General features: G+C 44.1%; 1 protein-coding gene and 1 long non-coding RNA gene across 5 annotated transcripts in view; one reads left to right on the top strand and one right to left on the bottom strand.

The window, feature by feature from the left end:
* Positions 1–27,853, bottom strand: part of LOC105354996 (CD209 antigen-like protein E) — a 686,243-nt gene that overhangs the window by 317,560 nt on the left and 340,830 nt on the right. The window lies entirely within an intron of this gene.
* LOC110015837 lies at positions 19,149–20,387 on the top strand. 3 transcript variants are annotated; one of them, XR_002291096.2, is made up of 3 exons: positions 19,149–19,449; positions 19,734–19,844; positions 20,006–20,387. It is a non-coding gene; the product is annotated as an uncharacterized LOC110015837 (long non-coding RNA). The 3 variants fall into 3 exon arrangements; XR_002291097.2 differs by lacking the exon at positions 19,149–19,449 and having other exon boundaries at positions 19,465–19,844; positions 20,006–20,074; positions 20,203–20,387; XR_002291095.2 differs by lacking the exon at positions 19,149–19,449 and having other exon boundaries at positions 19,465–19,844; positions 20,006–20,074; positions 20,179–20,387.

Here is a 27,853-nt window from a genome sequence, read left to right as displayed (position 1 = left end):
TAACCGGTCGAACTTTGATGAATCAGGGACTCGGATTTGGTGGTGACGTTTAGAAAACGTCCTTTTCAATTCATTCAATTCAATTTTATTTGTGTAGCCCAAAATCCCAACAGTCGTCTCGATGGGCTTCGAAGTGAAACATGAACTCAAAAGTATCATGAATACATTCAATTCATGAAAGTACAAACCATTTGAAAATGGATCATGCAGGAAAAAATGAATAATTGCAGTTTATGTCCGGCTGGAATTCTGCAACAGCAAGTCTTTCATTTATCGTAACTGAGCTGGGAAATAAAAAAGTCAGGAACAAGATTCGCCAGATTTTTACCGCTACGACATTTTGCACCATTCCTTTTCCAACTGCAGGTACCGTACCTGCTCTGGTGTCAAGCAGCCACAGTCCAGTGTGAACACTGTGTGCTAAGAACCTGCATTCAATGCATTCGATCCCCACAGGTGACCCGCACAACATAGAAGGTCGTACATCTGCAGGTGGCAGGTCGTAATGAGCACTTACATAAGGGGGAAGTAGGTGAGACACAGGTAGATTTTTCTTTTTTTTTTAAACCGCCAAATCCTGCACAAGGTGCCCATTAGTGCTGTTCACGTGATCCGTGCGCTCCTAGCTGCAGTCTGACTGTTAGAGATGAGGAAATGAGACAGTCAGAGTGGACATCCTACATGTACTTATGTAGCTCGTGCACCCCCCATGTGTGCAGCTTTTGCATGCAGTCAGTGAGGAGCCAGTACTCACACCTTACTAGAGTACTACAGCGCATTAGTGTGTGTAACTTCCATTATCTTTACGAATCCATCACAATACACTTACCATGCACACAACAATGGTACAGTCCATTTTCATGACATCCCTTGGAGCGCAGGTGTGTCCTGCAAGACACACCTGCGCTCGCCTTATGACACGCCTTTTGTAGCTACTCCCCTCTACGACCCCCCCCCACATACCCCGACGGGTCAAACCCCCCATGGGGGCATGTGACTGAGGCTTTAACACACTGCTGTTCTTTTCCATTCCTAAACTGTTTTGGATAAAACGAGGGGAACAGTAAATGCTTCATCTGGAATATAAACCTTTTCTAAATGAGACACACAGGAATTGTTCCTGTGTTTGTGCTTTCTGTTTCAGTTACCTTCAACCCCCCCACCCCAACCTCCACACGTGTTTGTGCAGAGGTTGGGGTGGGGTGGGTTTAGACGCTTAGGGCAGTCCTGAATAATTAAAGCATTCATTAGTCATTTTGGATCGTTGACAAGAACGTTTTCTATTTGATTTTTTGTTTTTTTAATGAAAAATAAATGTACATTTGGGATTTTACTCAAACTCATCAAACACACAATTATTAAAAAAGCTGCACAACAATGAAGCCACAAACTCAGACGACGGCAGCTGGCGTTCTCCAAGTACCAGCTGGCCCGACTGCAGGATTGTGCCATAAATCTGTGGCGCTCACATTTTCATGGCTGCTCTCACAGTCAGGAAGTGAGTGAAGCATCAGAAGATCATGCTTTGATTAAACATGCAGGGAAATCTGGTTCTGGAGTCTTTAGCCCAACGCAGCATGGGGAGCCCGCCGGGACCCAGCAGCCTTTGCAGACATGGCTGCGTGTTTGCAGGGAGGGGTCCCGGCGACCCCTCCCTGCAAACACGCAGCCATGTCTGCAGAGGTGCTGGGATGCATGTTTGGGACGTGTGTTCTGTGGACGTGTTGTTGTTGCGAGCGTTGCGTGCTGCTAAAGAGTTGATGTTGTTCCGCCCCTCCTCCCTCCTTGCTTTGCTGGCTATTCTGGGAAAGTCCAAATTACAGTCTTTCAGCGTGTGGTCAGCTCGTGTGGTTCCAAATTTGTACTTTACCTACGGGTGCTGCTCCGTGCCTCCCCCGTCTGTATTCCCCAAATCTCTCCAAATCTGCCTTAAACAAATACGACACATTTCTCTTCCTTTGCAGACTCCACTACTCTCAAAAAAATTCTTTTTGTTGTTTTTTGTGTCTGAAGTGTACATCTGTCCATGTCCAGAAGCTCTCTCTGCGGTTGATCTGCTCTTCCTCGCACTCATCAGCTCATCTTTCTTGTTTTCTTGTTTTCTTGCTGTCTGGATGGGAGTCCTGAACACGTCTCCATGTCTCCCAGAAAAACAAATCCTCCCTGCGGCTCCGCTCCGACGCAGGCCTGCCTTCCTGTCTCCGGCCCGGCTGTAATTACCATGGTAACCTATGGATGTGCAGTCTTCCCTCCATTCACAAAAGCGGTATTTCTGTCCACGTCTGAGCGGCAAAAGTTTCTTGTTTTCGAAGCATTTGTGGATTTATGCCGATGCTCATTTAGCCTAAGCCCTGTCCGACAGTAAACCCTCGACTGACCTTCCTGTTAGCGGCCACACTCGCTCATCTGACTCGTTTTAGGTGAAATCCTCTGAGGTGAGTCGCTGCTGCACTTGCTGCCTCTTAGGAGGCGTTCAAAAGACCTAAAGATGCTGTTTGTTTGTTTGTTTGTTTAGGTTCTGTTTACAGTCTGCATCCTCGGCCTTGATTAACTTTAGCTTTTCCTCTTCTGTCAGAACTGTTTTCGGAGGATCCGGATCTGAGTTGGGATGCAGGACGTCTTCCTTGCTGCTGCTGCTGCTGCTGCGGTTTGACGCAGAGCTTTCTGGACGGGTTCAGTACAGATTAAATCACCACGACCACCTCTGCTGCGAAGCATCACGTCACACGGCCTGATCCAGAAATAGACCACACAGTCCGTTATCACATCCAGACTCTAATTTTAGATTATCGTTCAGCCAAGATTAATGAGACTCCCAGGAGGGAATGTTAAAGCCTCAAAGTTTACACTTTAATCTGCTTTAACGTCTCCCGGTTTGGGGTTTTGATTTCCGGTTTTTAGCTTTTAAGAGCGACCGGATTACAGTCCTTTGGATGCAGCCTCTGCATCCGGCTGTCTTTGGTTCTTTCCTGCTCTTTGCCCCTTGGACTGTTGCTGTGTGCCCGGCTGAAAAACCCTCCAGCCCTCTAACCTGAGGGGAATCTGTGGAGGAGAAAGCTCAGAGGCCACCTGGAGGCCGAGTCCTGCCGGTGCAGCCAGAAGCCGTGGGGCTGTCAGCAGTGAGACTGGCTGCTTTTTCTGTCCCGTCTTTCTCCTCCTTTCCAGGTTTTTTCTGGACGACAAGAGGCGTGTTTGGTTCAGTCGCATGGATACAACAAACAAATAAATCTCCATAATTACAAATGCAGTTTTGCTGAACAGCAGCCAAGTGTGGTGCAAATCCAGCGCTGATGAGAGCGCTGCTCAAACATCCAACTAGGATCCCCGAGAAATATTTCCAGAACATGAATGACGTTTATTCTTAAGCGTAATCATCATGTCAAGCACAAACAAGGTCAGTAAATGGAAAATGCTCTTTTGACAACATTTCACTTCAGAGAACACCAGACACGCCTGTTTTACAGTCAAAACCTATCCAGCAGTTTGGGGGTCCTGCTTAACATAATAAGCAGCAGCAGCAGCAACATGTATGTAAAAAGGGGGTAACAGGGGGCAGCACGGGCGGCATGGGCGGGGCCTGGTTGGACCTACGGCTACACGGCACCACTCATGACTTCATTTTTTTTCTTTTCCCCCCAAATCTAGTCTGAACGGGTCAGACTTGGTTCTGTTTGAGTTCACAGATTTCTCGGCCCCTCTGACCTTCGTCCTTCCACACTTCCTCCTCTGCTTCTTCCCCTCCTTCCATCCTTTCTCCTCGGCTTCAGTGCAGTGAAAGGACTCTTTATCATCAGGCCTGAATGCTCCGGGTCCTCTAGAACCGCGGACAATGGGCCTGTCATCAGAGTGAAGCAGAACCCATGGAAGAGGAACAAAGACCCGGAGCTGAAGCGGGCCCCTCTCTGCAGCTCAGCAGCAGCGGTGGCGGTGGCGGCGGCGCCCTGCATTCTCTGTGCAGCTGCTGCCCTTTTGCCGCTTCTGTGTTACAGAGTTACTCTCTGAAAAGGCCTTTCGCCTCCTGCAGACTCCAACAGACCTGCGGCGAGCTCACGCAGACCCCTCCTTCATGTGGCGTCTGCCATGAACATCCACAGAGAACAGGGATCAGAACCTGAGACCGACCCGGTCTGATGAACGGGTTCCACTGCAGGAAGTGACCCGACACGGTGAAGCAGCTCAGAGCTGAAGCTTCGGTACGTGACACACGCCACAAACACGTTACGGGAAAGGAAACAGCCGTAAAGGAAAGAGGCGGAGCTTAGGTTTACCTGTTCAGGTACTCTTATTTGACCAGAACACAAAAGAGTCTGATCATGAGTATTTTTTGGATCACGTCATCATCCAAATTCACGTTTATCTGTGTCGCAAAAGCAGGAATATTTTAGTTCTAGAACATTTTAGTTTTCTCACATCGCTCTGAGACGACAACATTGGTTGAAAAGAATTAAAAAAGTATTTTTTGTTTGGGAATAATATGATCATTTTGATAAAAAACATTTTGACGGACAAAATGTTAAGTTGTATTTTTAATAAACTGAAAAACTGGCAAACACATTTTTAGTTGAACTTTAATCAAAACCACCAAATTCTTCTTCAGGTTCAGACTTTCCTAAAGAGTTTGAATAAAAGTTCTCTAAGTTAAGAAGAACAACAAACACACTGGAAACAAATATCTGTAGTCTGTTTTTGTGACTTACTGCGGCTTCAGTCACTCTGAACGTTTACAGTGAAAAGGACACATTTTCTCCTGATCACGTTGTTCCATCCAGAAATCAGAAAGTGTTTTACACGCCAACGTCTGATCAGGATGTGAAAATATGAGACTACAAACAAGAACTAACATTTCTTAGTCCGTCATTCTGAACAGATTGTTTTAGCAGGACCTACGGTGGTCCAGAAGGGTCACACCACAAAACTCACAACACAATAACTCACAACACTTAGTGAGTTATTGTGTTGTGTTGTTAGTTAATTTTTGTTAGTGTTGTGACAATTTGTATTTGTTATCTTATGCTACGTTGCAAAATCTAAAGTGTTGTGTTGTGATCCTTCTGGGCCACCGTACTTTTGAAAATCTTGAAATACTGCTAATACTAATACTGTGTAATATGGTCAGATTCACAAAAGTCTACAGAAGGACATTCGTTCAGACAAAGCTCGTTAATCGTTACTGTGGAAGATTTCCTGTTCTGATTTCCAGAAGCTTCTATCACATTAGTGCTTTTCAGGGTCTGTGACTGCAGTCATGACCATGAAAAAGGCCGCCGCTGACCCCAAACTGAGGTCAATCCATTTCTGAAAACAGACAGGAGTCACTCAGCATATCAACACACAGACGGCCCCCGGCCCCATTGGAGTCATTATCCCTTTATAGGAGCAGGAACTGATCCATAATGTGGTGACCACACAGCTGCCAGGTCCGATCAGAACCTCTCCTGAACCTCTGGCTGCACCGATCCATACGGATCCCGTCGGGGATTCTGCTAGAGCGCGAGCTAAAAGCCGAGTGTACCGAAGGAGACAGGATGTCATCACCTCATGTCCACTGCTGGGACACGTTGAGGGACGTCTTCTCTGTTGGAGACAGTAGATTCTGGTCTCTAACGTCCCTCCATGAATGGAGGCTCCAGCTGAGAAAGATAGAACCCCCCCCCCCCCCCCCCCCCGCTGCTGAAACCTGGACTCCCCTAAACGGGTTCTGGCAAACATCTGCCTGACCTGCAGGAAACAGAGGTGAACGGGAATAAATGTTCCGCCTAAACGCATTGTTATTCTGATCGTTTGTAATCCTACAACCTGTTAAAAAACTGAGAGCTCAATCAGCAAAAACTTGACTTTGAGTGGAAAACATTTGATTTCTTCCAAAAAGGCCAGAAATCCTTTTTTTTCCTGTTAATGTTTTAGGAAAAAAAACTTTCTAGAAATAAACTAAACTCCTCCCAGAAGAAACTTTAATTCTTTTAGTTTGAGCAGATTTTGGTTCAGAGAAATATGAATGGATTTGCTGAATAAAACAACTTCAAGAGAAAATGTGCAAAGAAATGAATAAATACAACTTTGACAATAATTTTTGTTTTGAAACATGATGATCTCAGAATTCTGAGATTAAAGTCAGAATTCTTTTTGCCCTTCTTTTCTCCGTGGCTCCAATCGTCTGCCGTAGATTTTTTTTGATGAGTTTCCACAGATTTCTCCAGGCCCCGCCTAAAATCAACCTTCTTCCACCTTTCAGCAAATCCCATCAGCTGTTGCCCCAGCGGCAGAGATTTTCATGCCGAAAGCCCTTCCTGACAAAACCCTGTGTTCTAATCCGGGCTGGGGACCGGCACAGGGGGGCCCAGACTTGGGCCCCATGGTGGCTGCATCGTTAGGCAGGAGCGTGAAGGGTCTTCCCCATGGACCCACACTGCATGAAGCTAATCGCGCCCCCTTTGGGAATCGAACCCTGATTTTGCAAGCATCAACTGAGGCGTCCAGCCACTACAAAAACCCGAAACTTAGCAGGGTAGAATTTTTTTCCATCCATCTGTGGCGTAGAAAGCAGCAGAACATGTGAAGAACATGTGAAGAACATGTGAAGAAAGAGCATGAATGTTTGCATTGAAGCAAAGGTGAACCAAAGACATATTTAATGTTGTAAAGACATGGATCCACAGAACACAGGGACATTTTTGACAGTAGCATGTTTACAGCAGAGGATGGATTGCATAAGGACCGTGCCAGGAGGTGAACCGTGCCGCCGTGTCCTGACTCGTTGCACTGCCTCAGAGTAAATGCCCCTTGAGCGTGAAAGCGGCCCGAACCTCCTCCTCACTCGGCCCGTTGACAGACGTCATCCTACAGGGGGGGGGGGTCCTGCTTCATCTGCTTTTATCCGTTAGAATACGGCAAAATGCTGCCGCGCAGATGTTTGTGTGTTTGCTCCGACTTGACCCCACCCACTGACACCGGCGCTATTTCATAACATCATGACGTCCTCCGAAAGCTCAGCATTAAAACACGTCAGTCAGAGCTGCACGTAAAAGACACGAGGCCGCATGAAAGTTCAAAATGACATCAGTCCTTCAAAATAAAAGGTCAGTGAATCCGACCAAACTAGAATGTCTGTAGATTCAATCAAAACAAACAAGAATTATTCACTTTATCATGAATTAACTAAAGTTAATGTTTGCATTACAAGCAAAAAAAAAGAATTATTCATTCATTTAAAATGACTTTAAAGTCGTAAATTTACACTAAATGTAAACTTTTTTTTCGTAAATTTTCGACTTTAAAATCTTAAATTTACAAGAATAACATTGTAAATGTATTTATTTTTTCTCTCGTAAATCTACTACTTTAATCTCGTAAATTTACAAGAATACAGTGGTACATTTATGACCTTTTTTCTTGTAAAATTTCAACTTTATTCTAGTAAGTTTTCGACTTGGGTCATGGAAATTTACGACTTTAATCTTGGAAATTTACAAAAATAAAGTCATCAATTTGTTTTTATTTTTTCTTGTAAAATTTAAACTTTATTCCAGACAATGAAACAAATTTAGGAAAACAAAAGATAACTTCTAGAAATAAAGAAAGACATTTAAAAACGGTTTTATTATGATGGGAGATCATCCTTCTGCTTTTGCTTTTCTTCAAAACCCAAACTTCATCATCCAATCAGTGACATCCCATAATACCTACCATTGCCAGTTTCTTATGTCTTTTGTGAACGGTTCATTTTGATATCTGGAAATGACTTTGGTTTTCCAAAATGTTTCCTTTTAAATTTGTCACTTTTTTTGGTTAATTTTATTTTTTATTTCTAAAATCTAATGTTTTTCGTATTTGTTTTACTTTTTTAATTGTCGTTGTGATCTTTAAAATGTTTGTGCGTTGAGTAATTTGGACTTCAGGGCCACCGTATTTTCAGGCAAAAACATACAAGTTTAACGTGTGACATTTAAAAAAAACTACAGAAGTGATTTATTTTGTGCAGCAAGTTTATACACAAAAATAAATTACATTACAACTTTAAAGTTGTAAATTTACAAGAAAAAAAAGTTAAATTATGAGGAAAAAAAGTCATAAATTAATAACTTTTTTCAATCGTATCTTTACGACTTTTTCGTATAATTAAAATTTTTCTCAATTTATGTAAAATTACGAAAAGTAAAGTAAAAAAAAATAGATTTAATAAAGTCATACACTTATTCTTGAAAATTTACGAGAATAAAGTTGGAAATTCATGACTTATAAATTTGATTTCTTTCACTGTACTTTACTTTTCATAATTTTAAGACTTCACTTTAGTAAATTTACAACAATAGAGTCGTAAATTTATGACTTTAATTTAGCGAAACTACGACTTTAATTCCTAAATTTACAACTTTGTTGTCACAAATTATCGAGAAAAAACTGCAGTTTGTTTGCCGTAGCTCATCTTCAAGATGAAAGATGTTAAGCATTTTGTGAAGCTTTACAGGTTTCAAAAACAACGAAATTCTTATGAATGTAATGATTTTTTTTTCTTCGTAATTTACGATTTTAAATCTGGTCATTTTACTTTTTGTTTTTTGGTGGCCCTAAAACTCAGTTGTAATTTTGTTCGTCATCATATGCTAAAATTTCAAAGGCATTGCTTAAAAGCCTAAAAACTGCACCAGAGCGCCGTCATCTTAGCACACATTGGAACAAAAACGGAGTCCAGTCGGGTGGATTAACGGTCCAAACTGGTCCAAATGTGGATCATTTTATGGTTCCGCCCCAAATGGACCGGTGCCAGCTCAGCAGACAACCTGCCTTCACATGTGAGGCATAGGTGTGTCAATCAGTGAGAGTTCTGCTTTAGAGCTGCAATAAACGTCTTTATAGTCACCGTTTAAAGAAAACCCATCGGTGTTTCACCGGAGCAGAGTTCAGTTTGACCAGATGAAGTGAAAGTCATTCCTGGTGTCGGCCCCCGTCTCCCTCAGTGTTTACTGAAACCTGAAGACTTGATGAGGTACCGGGGGGGCCTGTTGGAGGCCCGACCCGCCGTCACGCTGCGTTCATGTCAAGCTTTGCCGTAAATGTCTGCTCATCCAGCTGGGGAAACGACATGCAACCGTCCGTACAGAAATGAGTGAGTACTCAGAGTTTAATAAGGTTTTAATGTAGAAATGAGATTCTGCTGTGTTCCCTCACATCCTCTGAAACGTGTCAGCGTTTGAGGTTCAGCTTCTTGGTGGAGCAACAAGCTCACAACTGCTGGGAGCAGCTTCAGCCAAGAGGACCATGAACTCTGCAGAGCCACAAAAACGACCAGTTTTACAACCAAAACTTCCTGTAACATTTGATGTTGTTTTTCATTGTTTTCTGCCACTTCAGTGTCTCTCCACATTAAAAAAAGAGATCTATTTAAGAAATAAAAAAACAAAAGAAAGTCTATGATAAAACAAGCAGATCAGAATCAGTTCTTAAACTGCGAACATCTTCTGATCTATTTCCAAAAATGTGTTCATGTTGGTCATTTAATGATGACCGGTGGACCAAACAGGGCAGCAGCATCAGATCCATCCATCCGTCCGGTTCTGATCCAGATTCCAGCTCAGACCAGGAAAACAAAGACGTTCATGGATCTGTTGGCCTGCAGGTGGAGGACCAGAAAGGGGCGGAGCACTACGTTTGTGGCCCCACCCAGTGTATTTTCTACATCACAAATACAATCTTTCTTAAACTGCATTTTTTTCTTAGAATGAGGAAATCCTCTGAAATGGACGTTAAAGCTTAATTTTCTGTCTGACTGTCCTCCATCACCAGAAAAATGACAGAAAAAGATCATTTTCATCAGAGTAGGCATTTACACATTCGAGGACGTTGTTTCTGCTTTCCAATCTTAGAATAATGCAACGCATTTCCATGAAAATGTTGTGCCAAACATGAAAAAGCATCATCTCAGGGTGAAGAACGATCATCTCCTAAAAACCTGCTGCTGGAGGAACATTTTCTCTAGTTTTGTTTTTGCTAACCATCAGATTTGAATAGTTAAAGTCCTAAAGAAGAGGTTTTTACGGCGCAACAGTCGATCTGATGTTAAAATTTGTTTCCTCTAAAATCGGGGCTTCATTTCTGCTTAACGTTGGTTCCTTGTCTTTGCTTTGCTGCCGTTCTTTCACAGGAAACCGATCTGTTCGTTGAGTTAGCATTTAGGTCCTTTAGGGGTGGGGGGGTCTGCTGAGACCAGGTCCAATTCAGGTTGAAGCCAAACCCCCCCACCCCCACATCCACTCACGTCTACAGCTCAGAACAGCTGAAACGCCAGCTAGAATACATGCTTCTGGATTGTGGTTGAACGGAAATCCAACATCTGCACAGAGACACCATGCAGGCTCTTCTCAGAAATGTCCAGCTTCCACGGGACAACAGTTTCTGTTTGTGTTGGAGCACACGGCGACCGCCTGACCGCCTCAGCCGATGGCGGCTGCAGAGACTCCCAGACGGTCGCTCTTCACTCTCTGCATCTGTGCTGCTTTGCTTCTGCAACCAACATCAGTCAGTTTACAAAAAGTTATATGACTTTTAACTTCATCATAACTTCCTGCTGTTGAATTAACTAAATAAGATTTGATCATTTTATTCTGACAGGAAGCAGAAATAAAGAGTAGGAAATGTTGGTTAATTTGTCCAGATTTACAGCTAAACCAAGGACTCCACATTTGTTGGTGTTCGCCCTCTGTTCATTTTTTTTCCTTTTTCTTTATTGTTTTTGTCATTATTTTGTATAAAGTAAATAAATAGAATATTTTTTCATCTTCTTCTGCTGTTTTGTCCCTTTCGGGGTCACAGGGCTGCTGAAGCGAAAGGCAGGGGACACCCTGGACATTTCGCCAGTCTAAAAAGTTTTGTTTTCCTTTTATTTTTACTGTTTTGATCCATATATGTATGATAAATGTATGATAAATAGAATATTTTTTCAAATCTTTTTAGTATCTACATGGGTAAACGATTTACTGTCGTTTAGATACAAACCTTTAAATCTTCTGTTTGGAAACAGAAGATTTACCTGGATTAGTTCTTGATTTACCTGATTCCATAGAATTAAAGGTGAGCCGACCAAACAGCTGCTTTGGTGTAGAAATGACAGAAACCCCCCAGGGACAGGGAATCTTTTAAAAAAAAGAATAAAAACACACAAGATATTCAGTCATATAAAGAATTTATGTATGAAAGCTATTATTAGATTGGAAAACAAAAACATGGTCAACATATGGCTACACTCTGTTGTGCTCATAGGTTTACAGAAGCAACAAAGATTTGTTGTGTTGTCATTTTTTCATGAATGAAAACACAAAAACGTTCTTTCCTCTAGTAGTTTGTGGTTGGGTGAAGCCATTTATTGTCAAAAAGTGTTGTTTCCCTTCAAATCTAACAGAAACGTCTCTAATGACCCTGTTCAAACGTCCACAACCTCCTTGTTTTCCTCCTCTTGCATCCAGAACAGCTTGAGGTCGTCGGGGACCAGGTTCTTCATCAGACCGTTCTTCTTTAAATTCTTGGACTGTCTTGCTTTGAGATCTCCCCAGAGCGGCTCATGAATGTTGAGGTGAGGAGACGGTCGCTCCAGAAGCTTCACCGTGTTCTGGTGGAACCAAAGCCAGGAGGACCAGGGGCCTCATTTATAAAACTTTGCGTAGGATTTGTGTCAGAAGTGGCGTACTGATGAAACATAGGATGTGCGTACGCACAGAAATATTGGGATTTATAAAACCGTGCGCACGCACATCCTACGCATCTTTCCCTTAATAAATCACAACCAATTCTAAATGCAGCGCAGCTTTTGCGGCTTCATGACACGCCCATATTTGTCCATAAATAGTCCGTGAAACGCCCACAAATTAATATTCATTGATTGGGAAATCATGGCAAACACAGAGAGGAAATGAAAAAAAATGTAACTTCACTCAATGTGAAGTAGAAGTTATCGTTGGCGAGGTGGAAAAGAGGAGAAAAATGTTGTTTGGAGGGCACAGTGTGGCCTTACTAATGCCAAAAAGGCAATTGAGTGGCAGACGGTGGCAGACGCCGTAAATGCTGTAGCCTCACAACCTCGGACCGTGGCCGAAGTAAAAAAGAAATGGTCGGACATCAAAGTCGAGGCGAAAAAACTTCTTGCGCTCCATCAGGGGGGGGGGGGGGGGGGGGGGGCACCGGAGCGCCAGATGCACCGGGTGACACAACCCCAAAAGCTCCAACAGGACGGCTGCAGGAAGTGGGAACCGGCTCATAAGCCACTCGTCCTCGTTTGCCAGCAAGTCTTCTTGCTGTCTAAAGATGCGTTCACTCCAAATTCTTCCATTTGCCACATCTTCTAAGAGCGCCAGATCAGCCATTGTGCGTCATTACGCATTGTGATGGGGCATTTTATTTCCCTCCATTTAATTACATCTGACAAGCTACAGATGTTGGTAATAATCCACGTGGAAATGGGAAATTGATCAGCGCAAATGTAATTTTTTGTTGCTTTCTGAATGGTTGAGACATACGCCATACATTGTTTTAGCAAAAATAAAACAAACTAAAGGCATATGCATGAATACCATAATTCTGTAGCTTATGAAGAAATGTTTTAATATGAAAACAACTTTCCCCAGTGGACTATTAATATTTCCGCACGCCCGCACCTATATCTGCTCCGCCAGACGGACACATTAACGAGAATATCAGTTTTGTACATTATTTCGTTCTGTTAACTATATTATTTATGAGGATGAATTGCACAACATGCCAATATTGCAGAACATATTTCACTTTTCTTTCTGCAAATATGTGTTCATTTGAATTTCTGTTGTAATTTTCGTTTGATTTTTTTGTTTGTTTCACTGCTGATCGATCAAACGGGTGTTGGTGTAGCTGTTAATTGTAAGACTTGCTTTGTGAAGTCTTCATGTTATTTCTGAGAGGCAGTATTGTCATTTTCACTTTCACGTGTTTCTTCCATCTGCCGACGGTGTCGCCGTTTCTCATTTCACCCGTTTTTGTGCGTACGCCTGGGTCAGAGCGTGAAGGACCGCACATTTTCCCGTCAAGTTTGCTTTTTATAAATCTCAACTACTGCGTAGAGACTGGCGTACGCCTTCTTTTGTGCGTACGCAACGTTTATAAATGAGGCCCCAGGCCTTGGCTTTTGGACCGTCGTCATGCTGAAATGTCCTGGGGCGTCTCATGAGCAGCCTCCGCGCTGGAGAGAGACAGTTTTCCTCCAGTAACTTCTGATAACTTGCTGCATTCATCGAGTTTCCTGTGCTGTTGTAGCTCACACACCCAAAAACGGATCACCTGGATCACCGCTTCAGTTATTTGTTGGCGTTTTTTGCATCCCTTAGGTTTTTTCTGGTTCATATGTAATCCTGCTGACCGCCATTCTCAGTTCTTTGGATGTCTTCTTCTGTCCATTTCCTGTGTTTTCGAGGTCAGTTACCTTTCCCCGTGGATCTGTTGACAGCTCTTTAGCTTTCCCGGTGACTCAGGATCCAGAAACGTCAGTGCAGCACTGGAGGAAGGATCCAAGGGCTCTGCTGGGAGTCCAGAAGACCTTTCGTGCTCACAGAATGATCACAGACAAACGAGCCACAGGTGAGGATGGTAACCTTTAGCTGTCAATCAAACCCTTTTGGATCAGCTTCTGTTCATGTTTTGTTTTGGAACAAAGTCATCAAGGGATGTAAAACGTTGGAACAGGGTAATTTGGAACGTTTCTGCTGTCGTTAGAATTCAAAAACGGGAAACAGAAATGGCTTCACCCAAGTTTTTGTGTTTTCATTCAAATTCTCTAAAAAATTACCACAAAATCCTTGTTTCTTCCAGGATAAGCAAACTTATGAGCACAACTGTAAAACAAGTTTTTATGAATAAAAAGTGGTCATTTAAATTTTTATGAAATTGTTTTGGTTTCATGAGTGTTAAGAAAGAAACTCTTAGAGTTTTTCTCCCGGACAGCTGTCCCGGAAGGTTTGACTTGGACGGGTTGTTCTTGTAAATTAGAAACAGACGCGCTAAAGAGTCTTTTAATCCTCCGTTAAACCAACTATTAGTACTGAGGACAAAAATACAGCCCAGAACATGCGACGGAAAGGGTTTACACGCATTCCAGCCTGTAAATACCAGATTAAAAATGTTGATTTTGACATGTTTAATGGAGCTTTAGATGTTAATCCGTGTGCACGTCACTTCACAACATCCTGCTTCCTTCAGGCCGGATGTCGAAACATCTTTTCATTTTGAAAACAGGCGTTGGTTTCTGGTTTGGAGCAGATGCACAATGTGTGTGCACGTCTGCAGAAACACACGTGCACGGGATCTGTGGCTTCTGGGGCGCTCGGATCTCCTGCTGCAGAGCGCAGATGGGACGACCGCAAACAGCAAATGAAACTGAGGAGGAACATGAGGAGGAACAGGGAAAACTCTGGAGGAGAGGAGCGGAGTAAAGAAGGAGGTCAAAGGAGAAACATTTCTATGATTAGAGCTGGAAAACTTAGAAAGAAGAAGTCCTAAAGGTGATGCTAGGGGGAAACAGAACCTTCTTCAGTTTCCTTGGTTCCTTGAACATTTTGTTTCCACGTCTGCTTTCACGTAGGAAAGCTTCAGCACAGTCAGCAGATGCTGCATCTGTTTTGCTGCATGGCTGCATCTCTTGCAGTCAGACTTCGGTTAACAGTCCCAAACATTTTCACACGAGTGCGGCGGGTGCAGCAGCAGCAGGTTCCCAAGACGCCGCCGCAGAAAGCAAATGGGATTCTCTGCTTGTCAACACATCAGCCGACTGATCTGAGGGGGATTGGCAAAAGCCCAAATTAATGTGCAGAAAAGTGAAGCCCTCCAGGAAGCTTAACGCTCTCCTGATTGAGATGCACATTCACGACTTTCCCTCTTAGCAGCATGACTGAGACAGACTCTTCCTGATTTTCTTTTTGTTGAATTTGCATCTATTTTTACCAAAGCTCCCTTGTAGCTCAGGAGCATCATCAGTTCAGAAAGAGGGATTCAGATCCTCGGGTTAGCAGAAAGAGGACAAACTCCTCACATCTGGCTCCTAATCTGCCCTGAGAGTTTTCAGATGCCCCCCCCCCCCCCCCCCCCCCGTCCCGATGTCACCACAGCTGACATGGAACGTCCCGGCAGACAGAGGGATGCAGATTTAGATCTCAAACATCTCCCCACCCATTTGCACTGCAGGAGTGCCCCCCCCCAGCCTGTGCCAGCCCCCATCTGTCTGGCAGGACGGTTGACATGTGATGACCTCATGACCCGGCAGAGCGTCACGTCAGACGCAAAAGTAAAATAAAATAAAACTAAATAAATAAAAACAAGAATTACAAGTAATTGCTTCTAAGATGCCCTGAATTGTATTGCCTGATGGTACGAGGAACAAACGATTGCTTCAGTCTTTCTGTGGAGCAGCGCTGGGACAGCAGTCTGTTTCTGAAAGTGCTCCTCCTGCTGCTGAAGGCCTCATGTAGGGGATGTGAGGGATTCCTCCTGATAACCCTGAACCTGCTCAGAGGTTTCTGCTCTGCCACCTCCTCCACAAGATCCAGCTTCAGTCCCTCCACAGAGCTCGTCCTCTTGATGATCCTGTTGAGCCTGCAGATGTTCTTCTTGCTGCTGTTGCACCAGCAGACAGCAGCATAGAGGAGACACTCTCCACCACTGACTGATAGAACATGTGGAGCAGTTTAGTGCAGATGTTAGAGGAGCGCAGCCTCCAGAGAAAGTACAGCCTGGACTAGCTCTTCTTGTAAAGCTTGTCCGTGTTGGTAGTCCAGTCCAGCTTGTGGTCCAACACGACCCCAGGTACTTGTAAGTCTGTACCATCTCCACACTTTCTACCTCTGTGGCCACAAAGTCCTCCACCAGCCGCCTGTACTCCTTTGTTCTCCGTTCTCCTTTGATGTATGCCACTATAGCTGTATCGTCCGAGAACTTCTGCATGTGGCAGGTTGAGGTGTTATAGCGGAAGTCGGACGTATACAGCGTGAAAAGAAGAGGAGACAGCACTGACCCCTGTGGGGCTCCTACACTGCAGCTGAAGGGACTGGAGACAGACCCCCCATGCGGACATACTGCTGCCTGTTGGTCAGATAGTCCATGATCCAGGACACCAAGAATGGTTGCACAGTCATCCTGGTGAGTTTCTCCTCCAGCAGGTGAGGATGGATGGTGTTAAAGGCACAGGAGAAATCTAAGAAAAGCATTCTCACAGCGCCGCCTCCTTCATCCAGGTGGGAATTGGTGCGGTGTAGCAAGTAGAGGATTGCATCCTCCACCACTACTCTCTCCCTGCATGCAAACTGTAGTGGATCCTGGACATGCTGCACCTGTGGCCTCAGCTGCTGAAGCACTAACCTGTCAATCATGTGAGGTCAGTGCCACAGGCCGATAGTCCTTGTTTTCTTAGGGTGCTTGACCTTGTTTTATTTTAACCTAAAATCGGTTTAATCATCATTAAAAAAACACTTTAAAAATAGACATTTTTAAATTTTGTGCTATTAGTGTGGAGGTCAAACATGACATTATAATATCTTTCCATTTGTCAAAAGCTGAATCTTTACTTAACCTAAACAGGCTGATCTACAGTTTACTTTTGTTTAACTCTCTTTATCTAAGACATCTGTCCACATGTGTTTTATTGTGCATCAGTTACTGTTCATGTCACGTTTTTTTAAATCACCATCATATTTAGCCTTTAAGTAGTTTCTGTCTTGGGACATTTTGAGCTTTTAGCTGCTTTATAATTGCATTTTTTAATTTTCTGAACACCGAAGCTTCATGTGACGCTTAAGAAAGGTTTCTGGTGCGTTGCTTCTAAATGTGTAGAACCTGCAGGGAAACGTGGAGTTTCTGTGCAAAATCAATCCAAACAGAACTTTATGTCTCTGCCGGAGTCAGAAAACAACATGGAAAGCCCCAAATAAGTTCAGTCTTCAGTGAAAAGATTAGGACAGAAATAGCAGAAATAATAGACATTAAATATGGGAGATATTAGAATCCCGTCTGACCCCCCCAAGGGCCCATAATCCCTCTGGGTTGAGAGCAATTGCAGCGGCTAAGGTAAGCTCATCCTCACAATGTTTATGTAACCCTTGTTCTATCCTAGGCACGTTAACATTGAGAGGTGGGTCATCTAGACCCACTAGACAGTGCTCTGAACCTTTTTCCTTCAATGATTTGTGATCTTCACTGGTGTCCATGGATTACATGAAATCTTTCCACCTTTATCCACCTTTGTCATGGTAGGGGGGCCATGTCAATGGAAGGGGGGGGGGTCATCTAAGGTAGCACAAGGGGTAATAATGCACAAAATTCAAGGCAGTGGCCATCTTCTTGCATCAGTTTGGCCTTTTTGACGGTTCTTTTACCCAGAATGCTCCTGAGACGTCTCCCCAGCTCCATGAAACACACATCAGTCCGTAGAAACTCCTAAAAAACTCAATTCTTCTCCAACTGTACTTTAAAAGTGTACTCTGTAGTCTAAATCTGCCTAAATGAAAAAGCAAAGGCTTTAAAGGACGAGCGTTACGCAACACTTAAACCGCCTCAGTTAGTGCTGCGCTGCTTCTGAAGCGTCTGTTCAGGCAGAAGCGTCCAGAGATGTTTGTCAGACGCTCTGCATGTTAGCAGAAGGTTTGGTGACACCTACGGGTGGAGAGACGCTCCTTCTGCTGCAGCTGGAGCCTTTGATGGACGCAGAACTGCAGAGAAAAACACTCTGAAGATCAACTATGAACACCAGAAAAGTCTAGGATTCATCAGATTTGAGAAAAAAGAGGTTATTTCCCTCTATTCTTTCATTGTGAAGCAATTCACACCTAAAACAACAACAGCAACAAACAGGAAGTAAACACACATGATGGAAAACATTAAAGAACAAAGGAGAAAACTGTGAGTTTTGCCACTTCAATGCAGTTTTTAACCACAACAGTGGTAAGAAAAAGACCACAGGATCAGTTCAACCCTGAAGGACGGCTGTCAATCCGGCAGCAGAAGTAGAAATACCAACAGAATATGGACCTTTTTATTTCACAGAATTATCTTATGATTATAATAGTACAATTGTAATCAAATATTGAAGATGATTTGTCTGTTAGACCCAATCCCTTTAAGCTTTTTAAAGAAACCATCCCTCTAATTAATGAATCCATCATAACGATAATAAATATATCTCTGGAAACAGGTTATGTGCCACAGTCTTTTAACATGCAGTTGTTTAACCTCTTCTAAAAAAAAGCCAAGTTTATATCCTGTTCAGAGAAATGAAGTCATCTATTCTATGCAACAACTTCATCACATTTAAAAAAGAAAATGACTCAGATTAACAGGAAACTGTAATAAATGGCATTTAGACGAGGTAACTTAGAGCAGCAGTTCAAGGAGAAAAACACAACTTCTTCCTTTTGGAAACTTCTCTGTCCTTCTGAAAGCAGCACTGAGGACAAAAGAGGAGGAGGAACAAATGTGGATCAACATTAGAGGAGGTGGGATCATCAAAGTTTACTTCCTCCCTTTAGAAACTATTCTAGAAACTTTTGGAACTTCATATTTGATGGATTCAATGTGTCATGTTATCTATTTCAAAGTACAAATATGTCTGTTCAGGATTCAGAATCATTCTAATGGCATTATTTACATGTGAGACTGGATAGAAATATGTCAAATAAATAAAAACCAAATATTCTAAAATGATATTCATGTCATAACAAAGTTAACTGTAAATGGATGTTAGTATTGAAATTCTTCCAGTCTTTGTAGATTCATTGACAGCAGAACATTCAAGTTCCCTCCAAATAAATGATGCAGCAGATTTACTTGCAGTTCTGAATAAATAAAATATATTCATGTCATATAGTTTATAGTAAATGAATCTTTGTAGTGATTTGTTGTTCTGTTAAACCTGAAAGTCACTTCTGTTATTTGAATGTCACTAACTTTGTTTTCTCTGTCCTGAAAGAGTTTAACACCTCTGACAGATGCAACACTGTTTCTGTTTTTAGTCTATTGGTGAGAACAGGAAACTCATGTAGGGTAAGAAATGAAAAAAAAAAATTGAGTAAACAAAAAGAAAAGAAAATACATTCATGTCATAACAGAGTTTATTGTAACTGAATGTTTGTGTTGAAGTTGTTCCAGTGGTTGTATTGAATTGAATGGGAGTCTCTCTGCAGCATCAGTGCATGAAAGAGTGAATGACATGAGTGGAGTTTGTTCTGCTGCTACTTCCTGAATGTTTGCAGTTCAGAGCTGACTGCTTTCATCAGGAAACAGTGAAGTCTGCTCAGTTAGTTTGATCTCTAAAGATGTCCACACAAACTGAAGCTGCAGCAGATTGGAGAGGGAAATTTAGCAGAAATCTTCATCCAGATGGAAGAGAACAAAGTGAGGTGGAGATGTTAGATGATGAAGAGCAGCACTCTGATCATGGATTACAACAAACCGGTGAGCAGAAAAACTTCAGACTAAATACTACAATATTATTTCATACCAACCTCAGATCATTTGGACCAAATCACTGTTATTTCTCTGATATTTGGATTATTTAGTGAAACAATGACATTTGGAAATGTAGATTCTAAATAATCATCATGTTCAAATAAAGAACTTCCCTTTTTGTCCTTCTAGAAAGAGACATTGCTGCAATACTGTTCAGTCAGGAAGAAATTGTAGCATGCATGACAACGGTTTGAATAGAATTCTGGAAATAAACTAAATCTGCTTTTTAGAAAATCAGAAGCAGAAGAATCTTCAAGCTGAGAGAAGAAACTGTTTCAGAGTTTTCAAGTTTTCTCTGGGAGTTTTCTGTTTCCTGATTCTGGCTGGACTCATGACTCGCTGTAAGAATTCAACATTTTATTTCTAACATCTCATATTCAGTTTTTAGGTCATTCTATCTCTTTGTGGTTTTTAAATGTATTTTTTGTTCCCATGGCAACAATGTCTTCCATAAATCATGAAATCACTTCTATTGATTCATATCAAAGTGATTCTGTTTCAGATCTTCTGGTGTCTTTGGAAAACAACAGACTGAAAATCAGAAACAATCACCTGCAGACTGAACCTTCAGGTAAAATAGATTCTAAATGTTTAGTCAAAATGTTGAACAAACTATTTCTAAAAATGTCTTTGGGTTTTTTTGTTCCTCTTTTATTTAAACCTGCTTGAGTTCAGCCTCACATGGACTGTTTCAAACAGGAACACGGAGAAAAGACCACAGTGATCACGGTTTCACACATCTATCATCACAGTTCTGAACTAAACTGATCCAGGAGGAGAAGAAACATTAATTCCCTACCTGTTTGTCTTGTATGGAAGCGATTGTGTAGCGTAATTAAAAATAAAAGTCAAAACCAGAAATGCTTTTTCATTTTCAAAATGAAGCTGCATTTTTTTACTCAAAATTAAAATGAAAAAACAATCCTTGAAAATGCTTTTTCATTTTCTACTTCAACACAGCTTTTTCTGTCACTTAATTAAAATGATAATGAAAATGGTATTTGACATTTCATTTTCAAAAATGTGTAGCAAATTCATTTAGAAATGTCTAATTTGACAATTAAAATGGATTAACAGAAATGATTTATAATTTTCAAAATGTAACTGCATCAAATGACTCAAGATTAAAATGAAAAATCAATACTTCAAAATTCTTTTTCATTTTCTACTTAAAAATGTTTAATTTGTGTCATAATTAACCCTTGTGCTATCTTAGATGACCCCCCCCTTCCATTGAGGTGTCCCCCCCACCATGACAAAGGTGGATAAAGGTGGAAAGATTTCATGAAATCCATGGACACCAGTGAAGATCACAAATCATTGAAGGAAAAAGGGTCAGAGCACTGTCTAGTGGGTCTAGATCAGTGGTCCCCAACCACCGGGACACTTGGCACCGGGTCGGGGACAGGTACCGGGCCGCGGGACACTTAGCACCGGGCCGCGGACAGGTTCCCGGCCGCGGGAAATTTTGGCACCGGGACGCACAGAAAGAAAAAATAATTTCCATTATATTGTTTGTTTTTTCGAAAAAAAACGTTTTATTTTGAAAAGTGACCGGATTCTCTCTGTTACATCCTTCACACTTAACGGACGTCAAAGTCGCGACACCAAACATCACGTGATACACCCCGCTAAAATTATACCAAAAAAACAAAATGAGCAAAAAACAAACTTCTTTAGAAAGTTGCTTTGACAAGGGGAAACGGTCCAATGAAGGGACAGAAGAGGAACCTGCACCCGCTAAAAAAGGGAAATCTGCCTTTAACAGGCAGTATCAAGAAACCTATTTAAAATATGGATTTATCGCCACGGGCAATTCCCACGCACCAAACCCGCTGTGCGTAATATGCAGTGACCGGTGATGAAGCCTTCAAAATTGCCCCCCCACACACACACACACACCGGTCCGCAGTAAACGTGCCTTGCGTTGTACCGGTCCGCGGTGACAAAAAGTTTGGGGACCACTGGTCTAGATGACCCAACTCCCAACGTTAAAGTGCCTAGGATAGAACAAGGTTTAAAATGAAAATGCAAAGAGGGGATTGCATTTTCATTTTAACATCCACCCTGCAAATAGTGTCATTTAATTCAATTCCAGTCAGCATTTCCAGAGGGGAGGCGGGGCGATGACGTCACTGCTGTCTCCATGTGTCCAGCTGCACAAAGGCTACGTTCACACTGCAGGCTGAAACGACCCAATTCCGATTTTTTTGCCCCTATGCGACCTGTATCTGATCTTTTCATGACAGTCTGAACGACACAGATCCCATCTTTTCAAATGTGATCCAGGCCACTTGGGAATGTGGTCCTGAATCCGATACGTATCCGATCTTTTCAATTGCGACCGCCGTCTGACCAGCCAGGCCACATACGCAACAAACGTCATCATTCTGTGTTGAAGTAGGCGGGAACTAGAACATAAACAACAACCATGGTGGACGATGCTGCTGAGACCAGTCAGTGGAAGGGAAGCCAGGTCACCGATTGGATACATATTTGGGGTGACAGCTCTATTCAGGCCAAACTCCAGGGCTCTTATTGCAACCGGGCGGTTTTTAAAATATTTCCAGCGAAACGGCCGAGTGTGGTGTTGAACCTTTCCCGCGATTACTTTTCTTTTTTTCTCCCCTTTCCGACCGTGGTCAGAAGCGTGGGGGACCCAAGGGGGATCCTCCTCCTCCTCCTCCTCCCCGTTCGGACCCTTAGATTCTCCAGGATTCTCCAGAACGGCTTAATAAAGGAGTCCATAGCATTTATTCTGGGGGAAACCTTCTTTTATTACCGTTCTCCTTCCTCCGTAACACACAACATGAATGCGTGCCCCCACTGCCCCCCCATTCTCCACTGCTGCACGCCCTCTTCTCCTGTCTCTTACACAAACGCACGTGCGCGGCCCCAGCACATCCACATCCCCATTCCACAACAGTGGGTCCGGACAACCCGGCTCCAATGCCTTCTTAAAATGAAAAGATAATATTTGTGCTGCTCCTTCGTAAAAATAAATGTATTAATGCAAAAGAGCTTTGCTGTTGACAACACAGTTGTTGACATCCATTGCTAACAGTAGCTACATCTGCAAACAACGAGTGACGTCGTTCACCGTTGAGTACTCTTCTGCGCATGTGGGTCAATTTTGGGTCATTTCACGGTCACACTGTAGATCACAAAAGTTCGGCTTTACTTTGAAATGTGAACGGTCTTGCAAAAAAAAACAGATTTTTTCAAAAATAAGCCTGACAAACCCTGCAGTGTGAACGTAGCCACAGACATGCACCTTAGACATGTAGGGCCCTTGGTAGGGGGGGGGGGGGGGTGCTTGGACATCACTGCCAGCAAGCAGCAGATGTCTTCTTAGAACCCTACCCGCCAATTTTAACCGCACTTTAGACAATCTTCAGACAAACCAAAGGTATGTCTGAATAAACCCCTTTTGTAATTGAGGTCAAACTTTATTAATGTCAATCATGTTTGAAAATCTTTGGTGTTGGACCGGACGGAAAAGGAAAAAAGGGAAGAAGATAGAGGGACGTTAGAGAGGGGGGGGGGGGTAGGAGGGTGATAGTAGGAGGGGAGGGGGGATAAGACCATGAAGCAGCATAAAGCAACAAGTTTACTGGTTGTTAATCATTATGGTAAGGTTCAAATGCAGTACAAAAAGGGCGGAGCCTGTCCACACACACACTCAAATGTTATTAACACACCTGCTAGCTGCAAAAATGTCCACCTGTCGACATGTACACAAAACAGATAGTGTTCACACACGCATACTTATGCCTTCAAACCAACTAGTGTGAAATATTTCATTCATTCAATCATGCAAACTATTAGTGCAAAGGGAGCTAACACCTGTGCTCAGGCGAGTGTTTATGATCTTCTAAAATGGACGATGGAATATAAAAAGAAGGAGGAGGAGCGCCCAGCCATCCCCACACCAAGACCCCCGCTGCAGCAGCAGCGGCAACCGGAACCCCCCCAACGCCACACGGGAGCAGACAGGGAACAACCGCCCCCCGGGCGACCAAATCCGCCACACAGGCCAGGGCCAGCAGGACCGCCGCGAGGCCCCCAGAGCCAGTGAGCAGGGAGGCATGCGGGGGAAAGAGAGCGCCGCCCCAGCCCAACCAGGAGAGCAGCCCCCCCGCCCCACCGGGACAGCCCAACGCAGGGCCCCACCGGAGAAAGGCGCCCACAGCCCCAGACGAGCACCCCACCACCACCCAGGAGTTCCGGGCATCCCCCGCCCCAACTCCAGGTACGAGCCAGGACCCCCCAAGTACACACACCCTTCACTCCTCCAAATATACATTCCAACATAAACACACACACATGCACACACACACCCTCGCAAACACACACGCATTTTGCAAGGAAGGTGGGACCCTGGACCATCTGTCCCCTACCCCATCCCTGGTAGGGGGAACTGGGCCCTTGGAAACGGTGGCCGCGTCCCCTGGGTGCTGGTTTTCTGAGCCTGGCGGTGCTCTCTCCACGCTGGGAGGGGGGTCCCTGAGTTCTCTGGCATGGCCGGGGATCGCATCACACCTGAGCCGGGGCTGTCCGCGTCCCTTGTCGGGCCATGTTTACAGCATCTCTTGTGGAGCCCCTCTTCTCCTGTGTGCCCTCCTCCTGGGCGGGGGCGGCTAGCCCCTGTCTTGCTCCTTCCTGGACCCACCGTGGGCCGGGTGGGTGGCTGCCTGGAGCGCCGAGCGGGTCTTCCTTGGGGGGTCCTGGCCCGTACCTGGGGTGGGGCGGGGGGGTGCCCAGAACTCCTGGGTGGTGATGAGGCGCTCGTCTGGGGCTGTGGGCACTCTTCTCGGGTGGGGCCCTGCGTTGGGCCCTCCTGGCGCGGCGGGGGGCTGCTCTCCTGGTTGGGCTGGGGCGGCGCTCTCTCTCCCCCCATGCCTCCCTACTCTCTGTCTCTGGGGGCCTCATGGCGGTCCTGCTGGCCCTGGCCTGGGAGGCGGATGTGGTCACCCGGGGCGCGGTTGTTCTTTGCCTACTGCCGTGTGGTGTTGGGAGGCTCTGGCTGCCGCTGCCGCTGCCGCTGCTGCTGCGGCGGGGGTCTTGGTGTGGGGATGGCTGGGCACTCTCCTTCATTCTTTTCACATTCCACCATCCATTTTAGAAGAACATAAACACTCACCTGAACACAGGTGTCAGCTCACCTTTGCACTAATAGTTTGCATGATTGAATGAATGAAATATTTCACACTAGTTGGCTTGAAGGCATAAGTATGCGTGTGTGAACAATATCTGTATTGTGTACATGTTGACATGTGGACATTTTTGCAGCTAGCAGGTGTGCTTATAACATTTGTGTGTGTGTGTGTGGAAAGGCCCCGCCCCTTCTAGATTTGTATTACATCTGAACCTGACCGTATTGATAAACATCCAGCAACTTGTTGCTTTATGCTGCTTCATGGTTTTACCCCTGCCTTATAATTACCCTTCTACCCCCCCCTCTCTCTAACATCCCTCTTTTTATTCCCTTCTTTCCTTTTCCGTCCGGTCCAACACAAAAAATCTACAAATACGATTAAAATGAATAAAGTTTGTCCTCGATTCCAAGAGGAGTTTATTCAGACATACCTCTGGTTTGTCAGAAGATTCATAACCTCTGTTGTTAAAGTAAAATATGTCTAACACAGGTTAAACAAGTTAAAAAAAAACAAGACACAGACATGCTAGCAGCAGTGCTGCAGCACAGCTTCTCGGGACTTCGTAGCAGCATTTCTGCCTTATGCGGTCCTCCTTCAGGCGCACCGCGGTTCTTTGAAACTTTCACCTGGACAGGATTTGTCTTCGGACCGGCAGCCGGATCGCCAAAGGCGGAAGTGCTGCTACGCAGATCTGAGAAACTCTAAACCAGGGGGGTCATATTCCAGGCCTGGGGGGCCGGTGTCCAACATGTTTTCAACCAACCTGCCGTTGAAGCTCCTTATTGACTAAACACACCTGATCCAGGTCATCAGCAGCAGATGAGGCAGAATTTCTGGAAAACCAGCAGGAGGCCGGCCCCCCAGGCCTGGAGTTTGACACCCCTGCTCTAAACCATCCTATGAATTTCTGTTTCCAGTGATGTCCAGGGTGCTTAGGGGAGGGGGAGGGTCTACAATTTGTACAGGTCCTTGCAGGTTTTCCGGGTTTGGGGTCTCCACTGAGGCAATCGGCGGTCACTCCGGCTGGTGACCAAAGCAGCCGACCAGAGCTCTCCCAGGGGCGGGGGGCGGGGCTTGCTCCGGGCGGGGCAGTGCTTTCTTGGCTCCTCTCTCCTTGTGTGAGGTGGGGGTTGTGGGGCCTGGGGGCTTGGCACTTCAATGGATGTGGTCCCTAGGCTGAGGAGACCTGGGACCAGTGCTGGGGAGCTGTTTCATCACAGGGGGACAGTATACCAGCTGTCCCCCATTTAACCTCTTCCTCATATAATTATTTATTAGGGTAATGGGGGGGGGTCAGCCTGTGATGCACCTTGGAGGGAGAAGTTACTTGGCAGTCGTCCCCCTCCTATGGTTGTTGTATGTGAACGGGTCCCCACCCTGTTGGTTTTAATTGCACCTTAAACATGTAGGACCCTTGGTAGGGGGGGTTCTTGGGCATCACTGCCAGCAAGCAACAGATATCCTTTAGCCCCCTACCTGCCAATTTTAACTGCACTTTAGTCATTCAGGGCCCCTTGGTGGGGAGGGTGATGGGACATCACTGTGAGATGCTCCCAACAATATCATATCCAGAAATAATTCTTTAGACCAACTTCAATTTTTTCAAAAGTATATTTTTGTACCAACCATTTAAACAAGTAATTGTAAACTGATTCAAAGATTTTAACATAAAACTGCATTTTAAAAACGTTTTTGTATGCTCTGTGTTTTAATTTGTAAAAAAAAAACTAATCTAAGTAAAAAAAAAAAAAGGATTACCTTTAAAAAGTATTTTTTTTATCTTTTGTAGATCAGTGGGTTAAACAGTCTTCTGCCGATCTGGGGCCTCATTTATAAACGTTGCGTACGCACAAAAGAAGGCGTACGCCACTCTCTACGCAATAGTTGAGATTTATAAAACGCAAACTTGACGGGAAAATGTGCGGTCCTTCACGCTCTGACCCAGGCGTACGCACAAAAACGGGTGAAATGAGAAACGGCGACGCCGTCGGCAGATGGAAGAAACACGTGAAAGTGAAAATGACAATACTGCCTCTCAGAAATAACATGAAGACTTCACAAAGCAAGTCTTACAATTAACAGCTACACAAACACCCGTTGGACCGATCAGCAGTGAAACAAACAAAAAAAAATCAAACGAAAATTACAACAGAAATTCAAATGAACAAATATTTGCAAAAAGAAAAGTGAAATATGTTCTGCAATATTGGCATGTTGTGCAATTCATCCTCATAAATAATATAGTTAACAGAACGAAATAATGTACAAAACTGATATTCTCGTCAATGTGTCCGTCTGGCGGAGCAGATATAGGTGCAATCAGACAGACAGATGGATAGATAGAGAGAGATGCATTAATAGTCCACTGGGGAAAGTTGTTTTCATAGTAAAACATTTCTTCATAAGCTACAGAATTATGGTATTCATGCATATGCCTTTAGTTTGTTTTATTTTTGATAAAACAATGTATGGCGTATGTCTCGACCATTCAGAAAGCAACAAGAAATTACATTTGCGCTGATCAATTTCCCATTTCCACGTCGATTATTACCGACATCTGTAGCTTGTCAGATGTAATTAAATGGAGGGAAATAAAATGCTCCATCACAATGCGTAATGACGCACAATGGCTGATCTTGCGCTCTTAGAAGATGTGGCAAATGGAAGAATTCGGAGTGAACGCATCTTTAGACAGCAAGGAAACTTGTTGGCAAACGAGGACGAGTGGCTTATGAGCCGGTTCCGACTTCCTCTGCGGGCTTTTGGGGGGGTGTCACCCCGTGCATCTGGCGCGTCGGTGTCCCCCTGCGCCTCAGTCACCACTCCACTTAAAAGGGATTCCCCAATTATTGCCGCCAGTCTCTCATCAGGAGGGGTCAGCTCCGGTGTCCCCCCCCACACACACACACCCGTGGCAGACACGGGTGTGTGTGTGTGTGTGTGGGGGGGGGGGGGGGGGGTTCAGCGCTAGACGTTTTTTTGCCTTGACTTTGATGTCCGACCTTTTCTTTTTTATTTCGGCCACGGTCCGAGGTTGTGAGGCTGCAGCATTTACAGCGTCTGCCACCGTCTGCCACTCACGTGCCTTTTTGGCATTAGTAAGGCCACACTGTGCCCTCCAAACAACATTATTCTCCTCTTTTCCACCTCGCCAACGATAACTTCTACTTCACATTGAGTGAAGTTACGTT

This window comes from Oryzias latipes, chromosome 11, assembly GCF_002234675.1.
Source record: "Oryzias latipes chromosome 11, ASM223467v1".
NCBI lineage: Eukaryota > Metazoa > Chordata > Actinopteri > Beloniformes > Adrianichthyidae > Oryzias > Oryzias latipes.
Note: the sequence above shows the minus strand (reverse complement) of the source record. Positions and strands in the feature narration are given on the sequence as shown.